This window comes from Rattus rattus, chromosome 9 (assembly GCF_011064425.1).
Source record: "Rattus rattus isolate New Zealand chromosome 9, Rrattus_CSIRO_v1, whole genome shotgun sequence".
Classification (NCBI taxonomy): domain Eukaryota; kingdom Metazoa; phylum Chordata; class Mammalia; order Rodentia; family Muridae; genus Rattus; species Rattus rattus.
This window is the reverse complement of record NC_046162.1, coordinates 27,824,895-27,844,622: the sequence shown is the minus strand read 5'-3', so window position 1 is coordinate 27,844,622 and position 19,728 is coordinate 27,824,895.

The following is a 19,728-nucleotide window of genomic DNA, read 5'->3' as shown; positions in this document are numbered from 1 at the left end:
CAGAGGTCAATAGCGAGTATCTTCATCCATCATTCCTCCACCTTGAATTTTGAAGCAAGTTCTCTCACTGAACAACCTCAAGGTCACAAATTTGGCTAAACTTGATGGCCATTGGACCCCAGGGATTCTCCTATCTCTGCTTCTGTCTTTCAGTGCTGGGGTTACGTGTGGTGCCACAAAGCTCAGGATGAGTTTTACATGAGTCCCTGGGATCCAAACTCGGTCTTTCATGCTTTCATATAAGTACATTATAAACTGATCCCTCTATCTTCCTGGCCGTTGAGAGCAATGTTTTGAACATCCACCTATGGCTGAGATCATAGTGCAATTGTATTTTGTGCCTTCCTTATTTTATTTAACAAAGAGTTCTTCCCTTTCATCCACATTGCTGCAACTGACAGGTTGCCGTCTTCTACTTGGCTGACCAGTATCCAAGTCTGTGTAGGTACCCCATTTTCTTTACACAGTCATTAGTTGTTAGACATTCAACCTTGTTTCCAGTTCTCATATGTTGTGCATGGTGCTGCAATAAACCTGGGAATGCATATACTGAACTTTTCTTGCATTCCTGGGATAATGGCCACTGGGTTGTTATGGTATTCAGTTGAGTTTTACTACTTTGTTGAGAAATTTTGTGTCTATGCTCATTACAGACGGTGGCAGTAGCTTTGTTGTCTTTTTATATGGTTTAGCTGTCAGGGTCCTGCTGGCCTCTTGGAATAGAAAGATGCCTTTCCTTTTATCTTGGAAATAATTTAAGGAGAATTGCTGTTCGTTCTGTAATTGTGCCGTAGATCTCATCAACAATGTCATCTAGCCCTGGCTTTTGATTGACAGGAATAGTTTTTTTGTTTTTTTTTGTTTGTTTGTTTGTTTGTTTGTTTTTTGTTTTGTTTTGTTTTAAGCATCTTCTTAGGAGCTTCAACACTTTGACCTGAGCAGTTGCAGTCACTGTCACTCTTTAGTAGTCAGATCTGTTCAGCATGGTACACATCTGTGTTTTATGTCCACCAAGAGAGTTCTAGATAAATTCCTCAACATCAGATTCACTACATGAGCACTGTAGCGAGTTATCAAGTCACCCAACTGTCAGACATGTTAAACCAGGTCTATTAGGTGTCATCTAACCCATTTCACTATGAGCAAAGTTCAAGGTAATACATACTCTGGTGCTCATAGCTTCTGGATTTTAAGGATGAATCCCCTTAAGTTTATTTTAGTGGTGTGTGTGTGTGTGTGTGTGTGTGTGTGTGTGTGTGTGTGTGTAGGGGAGTGGTGTGCAGATGAATTGAATTCCCCTAAAGCTAGCATTATAGACAGTTGTGAGCTACCAGATATGAATTCTAAGAATTGAACTTGAGTCCAATAGAGCAGCAGGGGCTTTTAATCTCTGACCCATCTCTCCAGCCCCTTAAATTGGTAATCACAGGTACTGAGTATGCTGTAAGCCCAAGTATTTATGAAAGACATCATGGATTCTATTCTAAATCTTCTTTTTTTGTTTCAGCCTACTGTGACTTGTTATTATAACTTGATTAAATATTTATCATTTGATGTGTGATGTTTATATTTTAAAACAACCATATATAATATATATATGTAATACCTGAAAGATGGAGTTTATACTATTTGATATCCGCTTTCATCTCTATATTTTGCCTTCCAAATGGCGAATTGATAATCGTGTTTGCATGTTAAATCATTATCAAAACTGAGAGTTTGTGAGACAGATACGCACAGGCTAATACAGTCAACCGTGTCACTCAAGCGAACTCATACAGATATAGTTATGAAGACTTGGAAGGTCAGTTGTTCGCATCTACATTTGATGCATTGACGTCTTTCTTTAAAACACAGCCCAGACAACTTTCCATTCCCCCTACTGGGGGCACACGTGTCCTACTGTCTTTTATGTGAAACTTAGGACCCTCCGGATCAGAACGCTGCAGTGCGGGACAGGAGAGCGCAGCAACACTGCTCATCAACTCATCAACTCTGTGCCTGCTACGTCGCACCCACCATCCTTGACACAGTCTACTTGTGTTCCTTTGCTTCCTTCCCCTATCTTACGGCATCAGCTGCTGAGTCAGCTATTTCTCATCTGGAAACTCCGATGGGGGTATCTTTATTTTATTTCCTGCTGAACCGTCTTGCAGTGGTACCCTAGGATCGATCCCCTCTGAGTCCGTTCCAATCCTTTATCGCTGGATGTCCAAGAAATAAAGGATCGGAGTTCTCTTTTTACCTCGATTGAATTGCTGTTGTCTACCTGGGGGGTTGTGGCTATCACAAATGACGAGGCCTAGTCAGCTTGTCTGGGAAGCAGCTAAAAAATTAATATGCAGTAAAGGCCCTGCTGTCTGGTGGTAGGTAGAGTCATGCTCACTAATCAAGAATTCTGGCCATTATAGAGTGACCATAACTATTACATATGGATTATTGCTTTTCCAAAGCATAAAGAGATAACATATAATTTCCTGTAAAATGAGATCAAATAATTGTGGCTTTGATAGTCCAGAGTGTGCTTTAAGAATTCATGAGGCTTCAAAGTCCATTTTGCTTTCATCAATTTGAAGCTTACCATAGAGGCATAGAAATGACTTGGGGTGGGGGGCGGTAATTAATAGGATCCTGGGTAGTAGAGACTTGCCAGGGGCTGATTTTCCTAAAGGAATCTGATTCTTTACAATTGTCCGTTGATTCTGTTCGCATAGTTAGTAGGGCACTGTTGGGGTAGAAAGAACGATCTTTCCGATTCCTCACTAGGAAAATAGATATGACTCCTCCTCGGCGATGGAGCCTGGCCTTTGTCAGGATTGGCTCACACTCATGTGGGGCACCAATTTCAGCAGTTTGGACCTCCTCCAGATTTATTGTAAAGGGGAAACATGGTCTTCTGGAATAAACAAAGCTGGGGATGCTACGGACTTCTAGAAGGGCTTAAAAGAGTTCTCAACCAGGAGTTAATTGTCCTTTCCTAGTAACTGCACTTCCTCAGCCATTACCGGAAATCATGAGAGCCTCTCTCTCAGCCTTTGTGTACACATCCGCAAAGCTCCCGGTGCCGGTCTTCCATGTGGCAATCCAGGCTGTGTTGCTGTCAGAGCCCACTCGAGGGGGTGGGGGTTGTGGGGGGTGGGGGCGAGATGCGGGTGTGATTAGCTCTAAATGAAGTTCTAAACCACTGGAACATGAAATGAAACTATTTTTCCCCCTCTTTCTGCTTCCCCTTCCCTTAACCTGAGCTGCTCATGTAAGGGGCTCCTCATTTGCTTTCTCTGAGAAAACAAAGCAAAATAAAATAACGAATCGGAGGGGAAAAATCCCTTTGTGAAGACAAGTTCTTTTGCTGTGGATAAAGGGGAGTCATTTGCTGCTTTCGTGGCGTCAGTATTAATTTCCAAGCAGTCAAAGCCACCGCTAATTTATTTGCAGAGCGATCCCCCTGCCCAGGAGTCAGGCTGAGAAGGCAGTGGCTTCCAGCTTCCAGCTTTGTTTGCTGACAGCCTGATTTCCCACAAGGCCATTCCCACCTGTGTTTCTGTTGTTTTTTTAGTGCTTGGCCTCCCTTTCTTCTCCCTCGCTGCTGCCTCCCCAATGGCTGCTGAAGGCCCTTCTCATCTCCGGGTCTCTCTCATCCATTTCCTCCCTCCAGGCCTGAGGACTCCTGGCAGTTCTTACAGTCACACAGCACTTAGAGGCTCTGCTGGGAAAGTCCCAGGGGGACACCAAACGTCTTTCTCTCTCTCTCTCTCTCTCTCTCTCTCTCTCTCTCTCTCTCTCTCTCTCTCTCTCTCTCTCTCTCTTCGTTTTCTTCCCTCTCTCCCTCTCTCTCTCTCTTCTTTCTTTCTTTTCTGCCCCCTTGTTTTTGTTTCAAGGACAAGATTCAAAAGAGCCTGCTACAGACAGGTTGTAGGGTACACCTTCTGCTGTGCCTTCAAATCGGGCCTGGGCGATTTAAATACTTGTCCTGCGTCTGGGAGTGTCCCCCAAAGCCCATTAAATTCTGTAAAATCTCTCCGCTTTGAGGGCTTCCTGCTGGAGGTCCAATTGGAAGTCCAGGCTGCCGAAGTGTGCACCCTGCATCCCGAAAGGACTTCAACAATGGAGGATATTGAGTTGTTGATATGACTCTAGCTGGTTGCATATCAGAAGGTAGGAGGAGTGTGGGAGAAATCGCAGCAGCAGAGCAGGCTACATGCTCCCCACATGCTGCCACCAGGCAGGTAAGACGCAGAGACGACTATAGCATGGCTCCCATGTATGCACAAGTGCTAGCCCCGCCACCTTATAGCTCACCCTCTGGTCAGTGGGGACAAGAATGAGGCTCGCTCACACCAGTAGCAAAAAGTCACATCTACATGGGATTGAAACTGGATGTGGACAACCCATTTGCCAGAGTATGGCTAAAGCCGTAGGTATAGGTTGAGGCGACAAAAGACATCACTGGAGACTTGTAGCCTGCACCAGATACTTCCTCTGGTGCAGGACCTCTGATGTACTTACTGGTTAAGAAAGGCCACAGGTAGAATTTTGCCGGCAAAATGAGCTTGGAGCCACCTATCTATTCACCCTCTGCTTAACAGGTATGGGTTATTTAGTGCACTTTCTTTTGTGATTTCTGTGACTAGATACCTCTTGGATAGTTGTTAGTTTGCGTTTAAAGGAGCTGTATTTAAAATACTAGAGGTGGCTCCGTGGGCACACTGCTTGCTGTAGAGGCTTGGGGACTTGAGTTTGGCTATGTACCACCCATATAAAAGTTAAATATGGGGTCATGAACATGAAAGCTTAGCACTGATTTGTGGAGGTCATACAGACTGGTAGATCCCCAGAACTCGATGGCTTGGATGCAGACTTAGTTCATGAGGAAGCTTCATGCTTAGCGAAAGTCTCAAAAACAAACAAACAAACAAAAAAGACAGAGAGTGACTGAGAAAGATGTCCAGTGCCAACCTCTGGCCTCCATACATGCACCCTGGGATGTTCACATGCACCCCTGTCCCCCACCCGCCCTGGAAAACACAGACTCTGGCCATTTAGATTCATAATTAGAATTACCAAGCTCTATGGTGGCATAATCTGTAACTTATAAAAGACCCAAGGTGTGGCAAACAGAATTTTGTTCTCTTTGGTGATTTCCGCAGACCCCACCCCCGCTAATTATGTGATTAAACACACAAAGACCTACCTTGTTAAGATTTTGTTTTCCTTCCCTTCCCACCCGCTAACTCCCTGAATCTTCTTTCTCTGTCTGTTCTGTCCCAGTCTCTGAGATTCCTTAGCTTTGCAAGGCTATCAGATTGCTAGAGTTTTAAGGTCCCTTCACTTCTTAGTTTCTATCCCTGAGCCCATGGTGACTGAAACCTCTTCTTTTTCTGTTGAAAGCAAAAGGGATGTTATTTCCTTGCCTGCGAGTATAACTCCCAAATTCCTAAGCCAATTTCTCTCAAACTTCGTAAGCAACTCACCTTTGGGCTGAGACTAAACAGGGAAAGTTTGGGCCCCAGAGGACAGTTTTTCAGAGAAGTTGCAAGCGAGTAGAAACACAGGCGCATGATGAAACTCATCTGACAATTGTCACCTGCCCTCCTTGTGGCTCTGGCCTCATTCCTCCTCCTCTGGGTCTCCCGGGAATTCTGACTTTTCTTTTCTCTGTGTTATGTTAGCGGTTCCTCACTCCCTTCCCCCCACACGTGTTTGTCCTCTGGGATGAAGGAAATGCTTTAAGTCTGTAAACTGCATAAATTTTCTCCCAAATCAACTTGAAGCTCAGTTTAAATTGGATGGAGGGAGATTCATTTATGGAAGCCACAGCTGTGTACCCACAGACAGAGCGATGCGGACGGTCAGGCTGGATCCGTAGGACACAGGGTAGCCGGTGCAGACTTCTAAAGAGTGGAGTTTCTGGTGTATATTTACACAAAGACCATTTTCCTGTAAAGCACTGAGAATGTGGGCTGCGGATTTTTTTTTTGTCATTCTCCCAGTAGCTCCTGTAGGTTAGATTCCTAGTTAGTGACCCAGCCTGAACATAATGAAGAGCAAGACGTCCAAACTGAGGGTACACCACACAGGGTAGCCTGCAGTCCATGCAGATGCCAGAAATGGCTGAAGCCAATTTGTTTTCAACAGTGATTCTCTAAATGAAGCAGAAACAGAGTCTTTATCTGTGTGGGGTTTTCCAGTTCTTTTCCCGAAAGGGTGACCTTGAGTTCCAAAAAACTAACAGGGTTTCTCTTAGGTACTCACGAGATACGTTCTCTGGCGCTCTAGTGATTTCTTTGAGCTGATGTGGCCTTATGATTCCCCAGTGGCAATATCTGCTGGTCACTGCTGAGAGACTGGCCCTTCTGTCCTCATCCCTTCCCTACTGACCATTTGTCTTCCAGAATCTCTTTTGAGGGTAGGTGACTACATCTCTCACTGGAATCTGGTCATCTCGGAGAGAACATCTGGTAATGGTTTCTCTTATTCCCCAGCGACCATGCTCTCTCCAGGGGGTTCAGGGTGTCTCCATCTCAGCTCAGTGAAGTGGAGGACGGAACTCCCCTCTGAGCCTTTCCACATTCCCACTGTGCCACCTCCTCCCTCCCATCCCTTCCTGAGAACAGAGGATCATTTGCTCTGCAGACAAGCCCAGGCCTCTTTGCTCACCACGGACCCCCTCCGTCAGATTTCGTCATTGCCTAGTTCTGTTGCTTCCCTTAAGGGTATTGGCGCTCAAGAGCCTGCGTTCAGTGCCTTTTATTTTTACTTTGAATCCTTACACAACCATTTTAAAATGCCCCTTAGACCACTATGGAAAAATGGCCTGCACAAGATGAAATGCTAAAAAAGAAGAAGGAGGGGAAGAAGAAAGAGAAGAAGGAGGAGGAGGAAGAGGAGGAAGAAGAGGAAGAGGAGGAGGAGGAGGCGGCATAGCTATAATTAAACTCACTGTGCTTTATTTGGGGGTTATTTGCAAGCCTCCAATTTACTTAACCTTTCTTCTGCTTAGAGACTGTGTAAATACCTCTCCTATAAAAAGCCAATGGGAAGAGTAGGCACACTGACTGCTATCACGGTGATTAGTCTCTGCTTGCTAAGTTCCTTCTAACAGTCTGTGGAATCACTTCCATGGCCAGTTACAACCTGTGAATTTGCAGAGTGGTGGAAAAATATGAGCACTGGGATAAGACCCACTTCTGTGCTTAGCTAACAGCTCCCTGGCCTTATGCAAATTAAAGAACTTCTGCGTCTCCTGGTCCTCACGTGTGAACTGTTTTAGTCTTGTTAAGAGGTGTAGATGAACGCATGTGTGCAAAACACCTCGCACGTAGTAAATATTACTCGTTTTATTATTTGTCTTCTGTTTCCGCCAGAGCTCGTTCCCTCTTAGGAAAAAGGATGTGTAGAAAGCTGCTCAGACAATGAAGAGGGATGGACAGAGGGGGTAACTCACTGGCTGAGAGGGAACTTCGGACGGCCTCACTGGAGGAGTGGAGTGGTGGAAAGGAGGAACAGGAAATTTTGAAATAAATGGTTTTATAATTTATAAATACTGTATTTTGAAGTTTAAGCCTGCTCAGAGATCATGAATATATAGGGACATGGATGATAAAAAGATGATAGATTGATAGATAGATGGATCAGTAGGTAGGTGGGTAGATAAGTAGATAGACATGTAGATAAGGAAGTAGACAAGTAAATTGATAGGTAGGTAGATGGATGAAAGAGAGATAGATAGGAAATGGATGGATAAGTAAATTGGTACAGGATAGATGATATAGATGGAAAGATGATTGACAAATAATAGATTTGGGTAGTAGAGAGATAATAGATATAGGAATAGATGATAAATAGTTAACTATAGGTGATATATAGAGAGATAGACTTATAGATAAATAGTTGAGAGAATATAAATTGATGATAGTCATGGTAATAGATAATAGATACAGATGATAGGCAGGCAGACAGACAGACGAGTTCTTGAAAGAATCCTGGCTTTTACTACTTGCTCTCTAATAGTTTCTTGCGATGCTTCCAGGGAATTCTGTGTGCACAACAGTGGGCATATCCTTGTGGTGTCAGAGGTCAAGAAGTTCTAGAGTAAAAACAGTAGAGTAGTCACAGCATGGATCAGGGGACTAACTAGTTCAGAGGCAGAACAGTTTGTCATGGTGCTGGTTCTCCACAGCATCTCTTCTCTATGTGTTTCTGAAGCTCCATTTGTACGTGTTTTCCCTTCTTTCCATCTGTAGGTGTTATCCAAGAGACACCCAGCCAGTGTGGTCAATGGCTGTAAGTTCTCTTACTATCCATACCACCCATAAATCAAACTCTTTAATAGCTCAATAAAACGGTAAGATTTGGGACTTTAAGAAGTGATTGCAGCGCCCAGATGCTAATGAGACACATATATCTGGAACAACTGATTTTAAAAAAGAAAACTGTGGAAAATAAGCCCCAGCACAATACATAGAGTGACTGGCTAATTTGCCATGCTGTGAGGCATTCCACAGAACAGAATGTCAGGCCCATATATTTTCCCATGAGTCACTGGGACACGAATAGAGTGAGGAAAACAGGGTACTTGAGTGGATCTTCCATTAGGGTCCCTCTGCCTGCCAGGTGATTGCCAACAAATGCACTGACCTGGTAGGTCAAATGTCTCCACTTTATTTCTAAAACATGCTTTGTAGTCAAAAATAAATAAACCCTAAGGTGTGTGATTATGTGACGATAACTACATTCACTCACCTGTCTATCAGAGAAGCCATATTTGAGTTTCAGCTCCCATCCCCTGGGCTTGTGAGATAGAAGCTAGAGTGTTTGCTTGTTGTGTTTAAAATTCCTGGCAACCCTGGTTTAAGTGCACTAGGGTGAACTAGTCCCCCTTGCTTAGTGATCCATTAGCTAATGGGTATGATCCCGTTAGCTTTCTATTTATCCCTTAAGCCATTAAGGTTCACCTGCTGTGTCTGAGGCTATACTTAACCCCCCCCTCAAAAAAGTGATAGTTGAAACAAAATAAATATCAAGCCATATATGATCTAATTATTATTATTTAAGGCATAATTGGTTTCATGGAAAAGTGAAGGTGAGTCACCTGTTTGAAACTGACACATGGGATCCCAGGCATCACATGCAGAACACACTCTGTGGCGTGGTGGCTGTTGTAGGAGAACTGCTCTGATACCCACCCTCCTAGTGCTTCTAGTGTCTGCTAATAGTGTCTGCCTGCAACTCTTGGAAACTGGTCATAACAGTTCTTAATCTACTTTCAGTGGATTTTTTATAATCCTTAAACAAATACCCCTAGCTACTGGAAGAAAGGAAAGAGAGAGAGGAGAGTAAGAGGACTAAATATGAACAATGAGTGTGTGTGCACATGTGTGTGTTTAAATGACACAATAGATCCCAGTTATCTGTGTGCTAACAAAAAATTGAAAAACCAGCAGCAAACACTCCCCACCCCCAGTTTACAGGAGGGTGACCGAGGGTTTGAGTTGTACCATCTAGCTGACCTCATCTTTTACTGCTGGCTCAGATACTCAGTCATACGGTTCTTGGTATGTGGTCCTCATCCTATGGAATGTTCTCCTTCCACTCAATTCGTCTTTCTAGTATCAGCTTGAATTGTTTGCTCTCCCCTCCTCAGAGGAGCCTCTACTGCTCCTCCACACCTGGGCAGGTCTCTAGCTCAGTTGTCCGTTTGGCTTCCTGTCCTCAAGAATCCCATGCATTATTAGAGTTGTGTCTGCCTCTCTGGCTAGACACAACTTTCCTCGAAGAAGAAGGCCAAATCTGGTTTTTCCTGCCTTGGCTCTCCATCACCCATCACAGTTCTTACTGAAGGGATGGAGGAAATTATTCAGTTTTGAGGGACCCAAAATATAGAACAATTTAGGTGCAAAGTATCTAGAGAAATCATCAGGTACTTCTTGGTTGTTATTCCTTATAGCTGAGGTGACCCTATCAACTCCCATCACATCAGGAATCACTATCTTGACCCATATGGGTCAGCCTTAGCAACAATATAAATACTTAAAATGGCTACCTTGCTTCAGGTGTTCAATGAGCAACTGTTTTCTTACAAGGGGCCTTAGATATGGGTATCCCACAACTCCTGACTCTTTCCTCTGAAGGTTTTTTTTTTTTTTTTCACTTAATGTCATTCCCTTATCACATCTGCAGGGGCCGGGAGAGGATTCAGCATACTGAACAACTGTCTCATCCTCTTTCACCCTGACGGAAATTGGAATCATTCTGATGTCGTTTCTACATCTCCAACCGTCCCAGTCTGTTCCAGCCCAAATGGTCACAAGTTCTTGTACAGCTCTCACAAAACATGTGAGTATGTTTATTGATCTATGGATATCATTGTATGTCATTAGGAGACAGTTGGACACTATACTCATTTGGCAAAACAATCATAGTAGGGTCTCCCTAGGGCCGGTGACCTAGCTGTTCACTGGTTTTTGGTCTTCATCACTGTTCCAGGTATGGTTTTCAACTTGTGGGCATTCTGTGTGTTGAAAAATACACTATAATTTAAAAAAAGAAACCTCTTCTCTCTAGACCATTGTGATTTTAAAAATTTTAGGACTGTTTGTGAGTACATGTATGTGCCAATATGTATATAAACATCCACATGGAAACCCATCTCATGTCATCCCACAATTGCTGCCCACTTTTTTTTCCTCTTAAAAATAGTCTCTCACTGGCTATAAACCTTCCTGGTAGACTAGGCTATATGCCCAGTGAACCCCCAACCAGCGATCCTCCGCTCTCTGCCTCCTTAGCATTTGATTACAAGTAAGCATCATTACACCTTGTTTTTCTTATGTGGGTTCTAGAGATCAAACTCTGTTGTGCTTACAAAGCTCGTCATTGAACTAACTGAGCTATCTCGAGAGCCCCCAAAGCCTTGTGACATGCCATTTCCAAGTAGCCTCCAGTTCTTCAATTACATGTTTGCTTTTCTATATGCCAGAGGCAACATGTGATAAAGCATGTCTCCAGTACATAATACATACCACAGTTTCCTAACATTCTATTGTGATTTCTCCATCCACTAGCACTCGACTTTAAAGGAAATATTTCACATAAGGGCTGAAGAGACGGCATATTGGTTAGGAATTCCTGCTGCTTTCATAGGTGATCCCTGCCCCATAGCGGCTCACAGTCCCTTGTAATTCCAGTTCCAGGAAGATCTGACACCCCCTGTGGTCTTCTTGGACATCAAACTGTCATGTGGCACGCATTATGTGCAGGCCACAGTCATACATGTAAAATAAAAATAAATAAATCTTTAAAATACTTTTCTAACTTTTTTCCAACAAGTGAACCTAGTTGAAGTTTTCCTTGATCATCTCAATGGCTTTTGCTTTAAAAAAAAAACATTCCATAGCACAATGGCTTACTACCACATTGAGTGTTAATTAATCTCTAGGGCATAAGGTTTGAGGAATAGCAGATCAAAAGGGCAGTGGGGTGACTGTTTTAGGCAAAGATGTAGAGTTCAGCTCCTGGATCACTGTGGGGTTGGATCTGCTCCATGTATATGTGTTTCAAGTTGAGAGAGGACTTTCCTCTAGAAGTTACATGGAAGTTGATTTACACATTGAGCATAAGATGCAGGATAAACTTGAAAGACTTCACTCCAGCCTCTGTGCTTACATTGTATCACCTAAGCTTTAGCGATAACCTCAAGCTACCTAGCCAATCCTAGCACAGCTGTCTGCCACTGTGACAAAATGTCTGAGGTGAAAAACTTGGAGGAAAAAACACGCTGGCTCATGATTTTGAAGGTTTTAGATAACGGTGTCTTGACCTGATGACTCTTGGCATGAGATAAAGTGGAGCGTCAGAGCAGGGAGTCTGTGGTAGAGAAAGGCTGTCCATCTCAGGGCAGTCAAGAGGCATAGAGAAGGTTCTGGGACAAAATTCATTCTTCAAAGGTACCTTTAGTGACCTACAGCCTCCAGCTAGGTCTGAGAGCTTCAAATTCAGCTACAAATTTAAGAATAGGTCAACCCACCCATGAACATCTCACAATTCTATCACCTCTTACTATCTTTTATCATTGGATGGGAAATCATGCCTTCCACACATGAATAGATAGATAGATAGATAGATAGATAGATAGATAGATAGATAGATGGTATAGATTTAGATATTTCATCACACTGTAAGCCCTGAGATTGTGTTATATACTGAAAAACATCTGTTTCTAGTTGTGATTTGATTCAGCCCTTGGCATACACCTTTAATACATCTGACTAGGATAAGGCATACCCTTAGTTTACACCTTTGATCCAAAATAATGAAGGTAAAATTCGTTTGTAGAAGGAAGCACCTATGTTTAAAAGTGATATCTAATTGAGTGGCAGACAAAGTGATGAATCAGAAAAAGATTTGACAGACTAGGGGTGCAAAAAAGGGAGGCAGTTTTACCAGGAGGGTTTGACAGAAACAGGTTGCAGAGAGAAGAAGCTAGACACAGGGGAAAACGGAATGATCCAGAGAGCCAGAAGGATCCAGAAGGCTCCTGTTAGGACAGATGTCTAGAGTTAGAGGCCACGCAGAGCTAAAAACCTGGCCCAGAGTGAAACCAGATTGAGTCAGTCAGCTTGTAGAGAAGCTTGAGCCAGAACAGTTTTGCTGACCAGCCAGCAAGAGATCGGAAAGAACTAGAAAGGGTGACCTTATTGATCAGGAAGTCCCAGAGGCTGAAACTCTTCTACGCCTAGATAAGATTGTACAGAGGCTAGAATCTTCTAGGACTGGGCCTAGGACAGTGAGCCTTCGCGATGACAATTACTGCAGGACAGTGTGCGTGTGCATGTAACACTTTGGCAGTTTCTCTCGCCAGGTTCTTCTCAACATGGAGTTCGTGTATATTTATTTATTTCCTTTGGTTTTTTTATATTATCTCTCCATCCATGACTATCAGCTTCTAGAATTACTTTCTATTCACTAAAATATTTGGGTGAGTGAGTGATAGGTTATTTCAAGAATTTTCTTACCTGGAATGCTAACTATGGGTCTCGTCGTCTGCCTCATCCTGCCCAACTCATAAATGTATTAATCATATCTAAAATCATTTCACCGAATCCTGCAATATTAGTATTTTTCAACTAGGATAGAGCTAATAAGATTATACTTTAAGGTCCGTTTATCAAAAAAAGAAATGTTTTTTTCTTCTCTCTGTTTTTCTGAGTTGCTTGATTCTCACCCAATTCTTCTTTCTACCCTTGACAGGAGAAATGAGTCCTCATTCTATAAATGTATGGCCTGAGTCAGCACCCACAGTGCCAATTTCTAAATGATTTCTTTCATTTCCTGACTCTGATGGCCTGGCATCTCCTTTGACACTAAGTGATGTAGTAATATAATAAGGTAGCCAAGTGGTCTGGAGACTTAGTGGGAAGAACTGTGTGGTTCTGCTTCTGATGAGTGTCAGCCATAGTTTACCTTTGGAAATCTACTAGACACTGTTGTGAAGCTTTCTCTTGTGAAGTAAAAACTGAGACTCAGGGATGGACCAATGGCCTCCAAGGGTGTTTTTCTTAGAGCGTTATGAAGTGGGAAGAACTTGCAAATTCAGTGTCTTTAACTCAAGATTTCTATCATACTGGTAGATTATAAAAGCAAGAAACAGGAACCAATCTAATGTCTGTCTATCTAATATCCATTATATACGTGATGCTTTATACATACACAGAGTCTAATATGTTCAAGATGACTAATGAGCTTATTGTGAATCACTCAACCTCATTCTGCACATTTTTGAACATAAATTTCATTAGCCTCTTTTAAATAACTAAGACTTTGAGCAATTTTCTGTTGAAGTCAGTTTTAGTATATATTTGTGTGTATATATATTTAATATAATATATACATAAAGATGTGTGTGTGTGTGTGTGTGTGTGTGTGTGTGTGTGTGTGTTTAAGCCTTCAAGTTCCAACAGGGACCTGGTGTGTTTATATGGTGTTAGTGAGTACTTCCTTTTCATCTGAACCCTTATCACATGGCCTCATTGAGAACTGAACAAGCATACTTGCATAGTGAATATTATCAATCCATCCACTTGGCTAAACAGTTTCTAAAGTCACTTGGCTGTCAACTTTGCCCTTTTAGTTTGCCATGTTTTCTTCGTGTCCTCTCCCACATGTGACCAGAAAGGGTCATGCTCAGGAGGACTCTCTCTTTTTGACCTTAAAGATCAGGTCAACCTCTCTACTCATCCAGATCCTACACATCCTTCTCTAGGGTCTAGCCCAATGAATCTCCCTGACCATCCCTTCTTTGTACCACCCCACCCTACCCTGACCTGCCAGATCTAGCCTGGGATCTACATCTAGTGCCCTGATCTAGCCTAGCCACCAATGTCTCTAAGCTTCTTCTAAGACATACTCTCTCTGCCCCAGCAACCCACAAGCTTCTCCCATTCCACAGTCCACCTAGCTAGATGTACCACCACCCTCTAAGCTTAGAGCAGGATGCGTAGCCTGCCCACCAACACTTCCCCCTCTGTCCATATGACTTAATTTCATCTGAGACATTTTCAACCTCCAATACCAACTCGCCAGCATATCCTCTCTTCTGTTCCAGCATGCTCTGCCCATATCAGATGCAGAACTAAGAACTCCACGTTCTCAGATCTCATTGAAAAAATAAAAAGATTAAAGATTAAAGTAATAACTGTGCCCTAATACATGTAGAAATATTTGCCAATGAGAGTTACCAAGATGATAAACCTGAGGTCATATAATTTAAAAGAATAATTATAAACTTTACCAAAGAATTCAAAGAGCTTGAAGAAGACACAAAGAAACAGCTCAATGAAATTAAGGTGAAAGAACTAAAAGAGGACAAACGCCTGAGTGATGCCCAGGAAACACAAAGCCTAGAAGAAATGGATGCATCCCTAGATTCTGTCAAAATTAAACAAAGAAAAAGAAAAAAAAGATTCCATAACCATAAGGATATTAAACTAGTAATGAGAAGCATTCCAATTAAAATTTTCCAGGCCAAGATGGATTCACAACAGAATTTTATCAGACTTTCAAAGATGTATAGCCAATTTCTTAAACTATTTTAAAAATATAGAAGTAGAAGGGGAACATACTTCAACATAATAAAAGTAACGTATGAGGAATTACAGCCAACGTCATCCTAAATGGAGAAAAGCTTGAAGCAATCCTACTGAAGTCAGGAGTGACACAGAAATGTTCACTCTCTCCACTCCTCCTCAATATTGTACTGGAGGCACTAGTTGGAGCAATAAGGCAGAAGAACATTAAAGGTTTGCAAATAGGAAAAGAAGATGTCAAACTCCCTCTACTTATAGATGACATATTATATATCAGTGATCCCCAACATTCTACTGGAAAACTTCTAGAAATGATAAACGAATCCAACAATGGGGTAGAACACAGAATCAATGTACACACATGAACAGCTTCTCTATGCACAACAACAAACATATAGAGAAAGAGATCATGGTGTAAAAAAATGAGGAAAGTAAAAAGGGAACCATCCCCACCCCAGAGGTGTAATAGAGAGGAGAATAGAAGAGTCTAGTGATCTGATGAGGACAATTGGGAAAACAAGAGACTCTAATTAGGGATGTAGGAAGAGATACAGACGAGAAGGGGGAAGGGACAGTAAGGATGTCTGGAAAAAAGTTATAAAGAGCCATACTATTTACCTAGAAATACTTGTAATGCATCATTTTTGTGCATAAATGAACACAAATAGTTAATGCTATTGTCCGTGGTTGCCCTCTCAGAGGTAGAAGGTAAGTAAAGTCCCTATTGCTGAAGTCACCATGCAATTCAGGCACAGAGCCAGAAGCCCTCGAGCTTGAAAGCCCCCTCTGGGGATGAGCTTTCGTGGTATCAGAAAGTGCAATGCAAGCTTCCAAAATGAAGGCAAACAACAGTTCTACCCAGCTGTGATCCCTGTGAACCACAAGGACAGCCAGCAAAGGCATGATAGCTCAGCATGTGAAACAGTGGTGCACATGCCTTGGTGGTAACCAACAGCTCTCTAATTGGACTTAGTACCCACTCAACATGAAGGATGCTATGCCTGGTACTGGTAAACTAATCAATTTGCCCTGGGCTGGTGAAGCCATGGATCTTGGAGGAGAACCTAATAACTACTACTTTACTAAACTAGCATAATCCCTAATCAAATCCTCAATATTTGTCACTAAACCCACATGTGGGTTCGGTACCCCACATCAAAGAAAGTTCTCTTTGCATGGAGACCATTACAGAAAGTTACAACCAATCAAACTTCAGACTTGTGGAGCCCAGTCCCAAGGGATAAATCTCTAATACCACCCTTGCACCTAAGGCTCACGGATCATTTTGGAGGAGATGACAGAGAAATTGTTAAGAGCGAGAGAATGATGGAGTTTGCTGTGAGATTGTGTCTCCTAAGAGTGTCAGAAGCTATACCCAGAAAGTCTTACCCACATGACTGCCTAAACGTGTGCTGAACAATAGCATGTAACATACACAGGGCATGCCCCAGTCCTATACAAAGAATGGCGAGCAGCTAAAGAATGATGAGAGTTGGAAAAGCAATCTTTCCAAGGGAAGAAGAACACACTAATTAGTTATTCAATACCCAATGGTCATCCCTATGTATGTCTTTGTGTGTGTGTGTGTGTGTGTGTGTGTGTGTGTGTGTGTTTATACAGACTGTGAGTATATATATATATATATATATATATATATATATATATATATATATATATATATGGAACAACAATTAATGGAAAGAAGGGTTATGGGGTATGAATTTTTAAAACAACCAAGACTTTTTTTTTTCATTCCGTATATTCTGGCCATGGTTCCTGCTTCCTCATCTCTTCCAGATCCTCCTCCCTACCTTCCCACCCATGCATTTCCACACCATTTTCACACCTTTCTCTCACACTTTAAAAAAATAAACAGGGGGGAAAACCCCAAAACCAAAATACAAAGCAAAAAACAAAGACACTAACTCTCTGGCCTCTCCATACACCACAGTATTTTATTAGTATAAAAAGAATAATTTGGAAAGTGATTTTTACCAGCCTAAGGTATTTGATATTTCAATGTAGTTGAATTTGGTTAATAACTACGAGACATTTATGCTGAATTACCATTATAAGAATGCTTTAATAACAAGATCACTGGACCAGAGAAAAGAATGGCCATCAAGTTCTAGAAAAAAGTTAAAGGAAATAAAAAGGCTAAGAGAGAAAGAAAGAAAGAAAGAGAGAGAAAGGAAGAAAGAAAGGAAGGAAGAAAGGAAGGAAGGAAGGAAGGAAGAAAGAAAGACAGAAAGAATAGGTCAAATGTTATTAAAAGTTGACTATGGATACTCTTTCCCTCTGTTGTCCTGCCTCAGGGGATCATGTTTGATTAGCACAGTGTCTCCCCTTTTCCTTGCTCTGCTAAAGGGGTAAGAGCTTTCCTGCTAGACGGGATGTCATGGAAAACCAACGAGTGAATAAGATTGAAGAAGGAGAAGTTAGCAATAAAAAAAAAACCTGAAGAACAGAAAGAGGCTTTTGCCATGTGGAGTAAAGAAAGAAAGATGAATAACAACGTATTAATTATCAGTATTCATTATTAGCATTAATCGGTATTGAAGCAGGATTTGGTTCTCTTTAATGGCCACGGGGGGGATATAAACAAGACATTTGATTGCTGCTTAGTGAATTTTGGCTATTGAACCTGCGGAGTCTGTGTAGACGTGGTGCCACAGATCCACTCAGACATGTCGTCATCCAGTAGCATTTGCTACAGTGTGTGTTGTGACTGTTAGAGTCATCACTGTATCTCTCCTAGGCAGCTGGGAGAGCTAGGAGTGAGTCAACATGATGCTATCATATCCCTCACTCTCAGTGTAAAGAGTGTCTAATCTGTGGTTCATGGTGGGCCACATGTCCCTCTCAATAGCAAAATAGTTACCCCACACAAAGCCAAAAACTTCCTTAAAATATGAGATGATTTTTGTACTGGTGTGTGTGTGTGTGTGTGTGTGTGTGTGTGTGTGTGTGTGTGAAATTTAGAGTATAAACTGTGTACATGACAATGTCATGTCATGATATCAAAATGTTAGCCATGTCTATGAACTTGACACTAGAGGCTCCCGTAAAAATAGATCACATAAGTAAAACCTATCACTAAGGGCCTGGATATTGCTTGATTTCCATTTACCCCTCCTGACTTCCATGGAGCAATGCATGGTATTGAATGAATCGTCTGTAGGAGGGCAACTTCCTTTTCATTGACAGTTCACCCGCATCTTTGTACAGCATGGGATTTTCTTGACAGCACTCGATGTTTCCTCCACAAAGCCCATAGTGATCAGGCTTAGGAGTTAATTCCAGGGCTCGGAACTTTGGTTCTTAATATAGAATGTGAAATTTCTACTTTGGGTGGGGGAAAAATATATGCTAAATAGATCAAAATTAGTCCCACCATACCATAAATCTCCAGAAAAATGAGATAAAACTGCTCGATGCTTTGGTTTAAGAAAAATAAATGGAAACAAAATATTTCTAGTTCCAGAAAGTGAATTTGAAGATTTAGGAGGGGTTGAATCATTGGCTCTACAGCAAGAAAATAGGCCAGAGAGACCAACCGTTTCTTAAAGGAAAGTTGTCATGATCTCTGTCAAAGGCTTGAACATTCAATTGGGCAGCTCAGCGGTAAAGGCCATGCCTAGCACGTGTGATGTCCCAGGTTCCATTCCCAGCCCCCAAATACATACCAGTGACTATTATTTTGACTTTTTTGTTCTCCCTTAGTTTCCATATTATATCAATCATCAAACCATGATGATTCTTTTACCACTCTTAGTCCTATCTGTTTCCCCCTTCTATCTCCCTAGTCCAACTGCTCATGTCTTAAGTGGACCACTACAATGGCCTCCTGATGCTCTTCCGTTTCCCTCTGTCTCCTCTAACTCATTCTTGGTTGATGACACCTCTAAGACCTGTGTGTACAATATGGAAGTGTCCCCACAGTTTGTGAGGATAATAAACATGTACTGTGGCATGGACAGCGAGAAGATATAAGTAGATCAGAGATGGCAGACCATACATGACGGAAGGACATGGAGAGAGATGTGTCTGAGATAGAGCAGAAGGTCTCGGGCAGGTCAAGACCGGAAACAAAAGGAGTTCGAATAAGTTTGGATTTTCCTCCTGCAATGCGATGGGACTTGAGGGTTGATCCAAATGTAATATATTGAGGAATGAACAATTGTTGGTGTGGGAGAGGGTGGAGGTGATCATTTTGGGGTTTCAAACATAGCATGTTGGAAAGAGCTCACTTCTTTGAAATTTTTTTGCAAAAATGAATCCATCTGTGATGGGTCTTCTGTGAAGCAAGAGGAGCCCATGGTAGACTTTTCAGTGCGGGTTTGTGTCTTGAACAGCAGCTGATGCCTGTAGCCAACAGGTTTCCACAAGAACTTTTCCAACCCCCTATGGCTGTTAGTTTCAATACTTGGTTTTTCTCATAGTAAAGTCTCAAGGTATTGATCATAGTTGTCTATTACACCATGAGGAATGTTCAATGACATCTTCAGTTACTTGGACTTTTTGCCAGAAGTCTCAAAATGACACTTTAAAGGGACAAGAATGTAAATCTTTATTTGCCTAATGCTGTGGGATATACCTACCTACCTACCTACATACATACATACATACACACATATATAATATA